At 46.8% G+C, this 6,482-nt stretch overlaps 1 non-coding gene across 1 annotated transcript; it reads right to left on the bottom strand.

The window, feature by feature from the left end:
• Nucleotides 1-726: 726 nt before the first annotated feature.
• On the bottom strand, nucleotides 727-834 carry LOC122209257. Its single transcript, XR_006197529.1, has one exon. It is a non-coding gene; the product is annotated as a U6 spliceosomal RNA (small nuclear RNA).
• Nucleotides 835-6,482: the final 5,648 nt, after the last annotated feature.

Genomic DNA, 6,482 nt, shown 5'->3' with positions numbered 1-6,482 from the left:
TGCTCCTCACACATGCATACAGGCACATTGTACATATGTGTGGACTGAGCCCCTGACACCAAGATCAGCAGTGAACAAAACCAACATGAGAATTGAGAAAGTACTGTGAAGCAAATGAACAAGGACTCCAAGAATGGTGAGGGAGGAAGAAGAGCCCAACTAAATGGTCAGAAAACGCTTTTAAGAGGTGGTGACATCTGAGCTGACAACTAAAAGACGAGCCAGCCTTATAAGAATGGATGGAAAAAAGTGCTTCTAATAAAAATACAGGGTGAAACAGGTGACATTGACAGGTCAACCCTCAGGCTCCCTATGGGCAGTGGTGGGCATTGAGGCCACAGCAAGACATGAGCCAACGCCTAAGGGGATGAGCAGGAGCTCAGCAAGATCCCAGCTAACAGGCTGGGGGGTTGAGGTAAGAATATGCTCCTGATGGGGGAGGAAGAGCTGGACCACTTCTTCGCTGAAGAGATGATCTGAAACCCAGGGGTACTGCTATCAAGTACCTATCACGCAGGGGTGCCTGGGTGGCTCAGTCGGTTGAGCATCCAACTTTGCTCAGGTCATGATGTTATGGTTCATGAGTTGAAGCCCCGAGTTGGGCTCTGTGCTGACAGCCCGGAGCCTGGAGCCTGCTTCAGATTCTGTGTCTCCCTCTCTCTCTGCCCCTCCCCCACTCATGCTTTATCTCCCTCTCAAAATCAAACAAACATTTTTTTTTCTTTTAAAAATATGGAATGCTTCACGAATTTGTGTGTCATCCTTGCGCAGGGGCCATGCTAATCTTCTCTGTATCGTTCCAATTTTTAGTATATGTGCTGCCGAAGCGAGCACAACAAACATTTTTTAAAAAGTATCTACCATTCAGCTGCCTTGCATGCTCTATACACATTATTGCATTTATTTCTCATAATCTTTCTCTGAGGCAGATGTTATTATTTTGGGCTCATTCTCTATTATTTTTATTACTACAAATTAAGTGGTTTAACACAAAACATATTGCTTACTTCACAGTTTCTGTGGGTCAGGAGCTGGACATGTTTTAACTGGGTCCTCCGCTCAGGGTCCCACAAAACTGAAAATAAGATGTCAGCTAGGCTGTGTTCTCATCTGATGGCTTGACTGGGGAAAGATTGCTTCCAAGCTCCCTCAGGTTATGAGCAGAATTCATTTCCCTGTGGATGTACAACTGATTCCCTGATGTCTTGCTGGCTATTGGCTGTGGATCACTCCTGGCAACTAGAGGTAGCTGTCAGGTCCTTGCCATGCAACCCCCTCCATTGACCCTCTCACATTTCAGCCACTCTGGCTTCAGGAAAGGTCCAGTCGCATTTAAGAACTTACCCAATTAATTCAGGCCCACCTAGATAATCTCCTTCTGGATTAACTCAAAGTCATAAGCCATCATCATGTTTAGTGATTCTGCCCTCACTCAAGGAGAGGTGATTATACTAGGCATGCACAATGGGATTGTGTGGAAAGACAGGTAGTGAGGGCAGTCATCCTGGGGCATCATAGAATATATACTGATAATATTAACAGCCATCATTCTTCCAGCACCTTCTACATGCCAGGCACTGTTCAAGTGACTTGATACACAACTGATCACCCTTGCTATGGTTATGCTATAAAAAGTGTCTATTTTAAAGATGATGAGACAAAAGTCAGAGAGGTTAAGAATAACTTGGCAAAGGCACATGATGTTGGTGAGGGGAAATCAGGTATGAACCTAAATCTGTGCCACTTCATAGGCTTGCCTGCTCCTAGTGGCCCCTGTGGCATAGGAGGGTGGCCTCTTTGCCACCAAGATCTTGTCGTCTCCAAATAGCTAAGGCCCAGAAGTCCCCAGAGGAATCCCCTCTCACTTCCTGTGGGCCTTGAAGGGAGAGCCCAGAACTACCCTGGAAGAGCTGCTTGGAGTACCAGGAAGTATCTGCTGTACTTGGCCTTGCAGACATCACAGATCCTGGCCACGGTGGCACACCCAGTGGATCCCCAGTCAGAGAGAAGCAGGCACTGGGGTCCAGGCCATCTCTACCAGGACCAGAGCGTGCCACATGTCCAGAGTGCATACAGCAGCATTGGGAAGCCTCCTCCAGCCTATGAGGGGCACTAGTGACATGGGCACCTACCCACAGCTCCGTGGAGCCGACGCTGCACTTTCCAGACTGACTGTCGCGTGGCCCGGCCCCCTCGCCTCCCCCCTGCAGCAGAGCCTGAGCAGATGGTTCAGAGTCACTCCAGTGGAAATTAATGGAGTCAGACTGTCCACACACTTCTTTTCAACCGTAGAGAAATATTTTCCATGAGTCAAACACCAGATGTATTTTGTTTATGGGGTAATTTAGCACTTGCGAGGGGTAAGACACTAAAACTAGAGAAGAGCTGTTCGTGCTTGTGTTTCAGGCAGCACCCAAGCACACTCCAGCCACCTGCAGTAAAACTTGGGGACATCCTGTCCGAAATGGAGCCTGGACCTTGGAACTCAACCCTTCGGTACTTCCCAGAGAGAAGACATATCACTTCTGCAAGCCACCCCATGTCTGTCTCCTGGGGTTCGGTTTGTGACCACACTGGCTGAATTGGCCAGAGCCCTAGAGGTGGGGAAGGGTGACGAAAAAAGAGCAGCACCACTAAGGGACTGAAAAGGTTCTTGGGCGGAGGGGGGGGTGGGGGCAGGTCAAGAAGAGCCAGAAATAAACTAAATTGTAAATAGGCCTTCCCTGGGACCACCATTATTTTTTTTAACAGTCACAAAATGCTCTTAATCAGCATTTATCAAAGTATAGCCCGAGCAAAGCAATATCAGCATCAAAGGGGAATCTGTTAGAAATGCAGATTCTTGGGCCTTTCCCCAGACCAACTGAATAAAACCTCTAGGAGTGGGACCCAGCCGGCAATGTGTGATTTAACACACCCTCCAGGGTAGTCTGATGCTCCCTGGAGTTTGAGAACCACTGCTCCAAATACCAGAGGTATGTTTTCACTTTACATCTAGCTGGGAAGTTTTACATAAATTAATGAATCTCTCTGTGACTCCGTTTTCTCATCTGTAAAATGGAATCACGGCGGTAGTCATTGTGCGCTACCTAACGGATGGTAGAAATTAAAGGAAAGAATTCATTGAAAGTGCTCAGAACTAGAACCTGTAGAGTATACCTCATCAGCAAACAGCTGTGTCCATCAGTATGATTATCCGTATTGGCCTTAGAAACCCACTGTGGATAACAGCTGCTAACATTAACAGCCATCATACTTTGTACACTTTTAACATGACAGGTACTGTTCACATGACTTGATGTAAATGTAAAATTGTCACAATGAGTGTAAAAAGTCATTTTTGCGGTATTCATTACCTTAATTCATTCATTCGTTCATTAATCCAACAAACATGAACTAAGCCCCCTAATGTTCCAGGCACTGCTGTAGGACGGGTCCACAGGCAACAAAGCAGACAAATGAATCAGAGACGTCGTTCAAATCATATGTGCTCACAACACATTTAACCCAAGTCCCCATTTAAGGTCTCCTCAAGTCTGGTTTCTCCTGGGACCCCTGGGCTCGACTTGGCCCCTGCCCAGGCGGCCACTCTCTGCTTAGCCCCTGCCTCTGCTTCCTGCCTCCTCCAAACCCCCACTTACACCACACAGCCTCTGCAGCCTTCACCCTCAGAATACCAGGACTGCCTCCCTTGGCCCTGAGTTCCCTTCCTGAGAAGTTCTGTGTGATCCCCGGGAGTAGCCGGACTATTCTTTTACTATATAAACAACAGTTTTAGCCTTGTCCATGCCATAAGAGTGGCCAGTGCGTGGCAGATTCAATTACGTACTGTGTGTGTATTCAGGGTAAGGAGATGTTACATTGAAAATTAAGACCACAAATTATGCATGCAAGTGGGAAAACTTCAGAACTCCCAGCCTCATTTGCTCTCGGGGTGACGTGGTCCCAAGGCCTGGTATCTGGAATGCCCAAGTGCCTGCATAGACTTGTATTTATCCGTTTCTTCAGGTACATTGCCTATTAACACGTGTAACCAAAGGGTTTGGGGTATATCAGACCCAGGCCATTGGAACCTGCAAGTTGAGGTGCTAATCTTGTCTCCAGACACTCACTCATGTACAGTGTAGAATGAGGTTTTGAAAACCACAACCCACAGGCCAATTACAGCCCAAAGACTTTGTTGTTTTAAATAAAATTGTATTGGGATGCAGCCATGCCCATTTATTTACATGTTGTCTCTGGCTGTTTTTGCACTTCAGTAGCAAAGTTGAGAAGTTCTGGGAGAGACCATCCGGCCCACAATGCCTAAAATAATTACTATCTGTCCCCTTTAAAAGCAACTTTGCCAACTCCTGCTCTAAAAGCAGGTATATACAGCCTGCCTTGAAAGAAATCCACTTCATCCTTTCTAACTGAACTGGTGAATTAAGTTATAAGAAAGCCATCACTCATCCCACATTCTACCTCCTTTAGTCTATTTGGGCTAGGACTCAGCAAAAGTGTTTCAACAAATTATACAGACACAATTATAGCCAATTAATGTACCGGTTTAATTATCAGTTAATAGCTAAGGCACTTAATAAAAGCATAACACAACCTCACTCAATATTAAAGAAATGCACATCAAAACAACAACGAGATTCCATTTGTCACCTGTTTGATTAATGGATATCACCAAGTTTGTTCAGACACAGAGGTGACTGTGGGGCGGTAACAGTGAGCGTCTTCCCACTCTGCAGGTTCAACATCTGTGGCAGGCACTTTGCAAATCTGAGACAGCTATAAATAAACCTACCTTTCAATGAGGATTCCTCTTCCAGGATTTCATCCTACACATGTGTTCTCAAATGTGTTCAATGCCATTTGTCTAAATATGTTCAACGCAAAATAGCAAAAACTGAGGTGATCCGACAATAAAGAGTAAATAAATCAGAATGTCCATATTGCGGAACATGAAAGAACCATGAAAAAAGAATAAACTAGACCTAATTCACCTAATGAGATGAAGAAAGAATGAGCTACACGTAATGGAGTTGAGGTAGAATAGTCTCAAGAGAATTATTTGAGAGGCACAAAAGGGCACAGGCTGTATGTGTGTGTGTGTGTGTGTGTGTGTTATAGTAAGCACCCATTGTTATTAATGAAGGATATGTAGACACACACAAACACACAAATATGTGCAAATGAGTAGAGAAATTTGAAAAATTTAAAACGAGAAAACGGCCACAATCATGGTTGCCCCAGAAGAGGAACCCAAGAGTCTGAACTAGAAGAGACACTCTGTTTTGACTTTGTACCCTCTTTTTCTGCTTGTTTTTTTAACACATGCATACTTTGTTAGTCTAATTTTAAAACATGTTTTTATGAAACAGAAATGTCACTCTATGTCTGACAGTGGTGCTTTCCAGGACACCAGGGTCCTGGTGGGGAGAGGGGCATTGCTGTTAGTGTGAAAGACATTCCCCAAAACTCAAGAAAGTAATGACAGTGCCCCAGAGCACTACAGCAAGCTGCCACAGACTCCCTAACTTGCAAACTCTCAGGCAACTCTGTACAACAAACCAGTGTTATTAAAAGAGAAGAAAAATCAATAATCCATCATGGAGAGGGCTTTGGAGTCAGATGAGAAGGCCCTAGATTCTGGCATCCCCCCAGGAGCTGTGAGACCCCCTCCCCAGAAGTGTAGTAAATATCAAAGCCCTCTGAGCCTCTGTTTCCTCACCAGTGACAGTGGGGATCATGATGCCCCCCCACTCACGGTGGGGGGGACAACAGTGTCCCCACTCATGGTGGGGGGAATCACAATGCCCCCCCCTTCACGGTGCAGGGATCACAATGCCGCCCCTCATGGTGGAAGGGACAACAATGCCCCCGCTCATGATGCGGGGGATCATGACGCCACCCCTCACTGTGGGGGGGGGGGGGGACAACAATGCCCACTCTCACGGTGGGGGGACAACAATGCCCCTGCTCGCAGTAGAGGGATCACGATGCCCCCACTGACAAGGGGCTTGGGCAGGGCCAGCACTTACAGAGTACACACCCTGGGCCTGACTGTGCTACGCACGTCACAGGCCCTACTGCACTTAGTTAACGGCCAAACCACTGTCCTCATTCTTCAGATAAAGAAACTGAGGTTTAGGGAGCCAAAGTCACATAGTTATTAAGTAGCAGTCAGGGTACAAACCCAGGTCTGTCTGCCTGGGCCTGCAACAGTTATTAGATTTTGCCTTTCGATGAAATGAGGTAAGCCGTGATCATTCACCCGAAGTTCCCTCTTAGATAGCAGCTACTCAAAACATGCCATTCATGCCAAATCCTGCAGACCCTCAGGTGCCAGGTTAAGTGTCCTACTGGCAGCACCCAGCCCAGCTTCCACGCAGCCCCCTGCACTGCCGGGCTGGTGACAGCGGCTGGTGACAGCGGCTCAGGCCCTCCCCAGCCCAGCTGAGCATCCTCTGCTGGGGAACCCCAGGCACCCT

The sequence above is a fragment of the Panthera leo genome, chromosome E2 (genome assembly GCF_018350215.1).
Source record: "Panthera leo isolate Ple1 chromosome E2, P.leo_Ple1_pat1.1, whole genome shotgun sequence".
Taxonomy (NCBI): domain Eukaryota; kingdom Metazoa; phylum Chordata; class Mammalia; order Carnivora; family Felidae; genus Panthera; species Panthera leo.
Note: the sequence above shows the minus strand (reverse complement) of the source record. Positions and strands in the feature narration are given on the sequence as shown.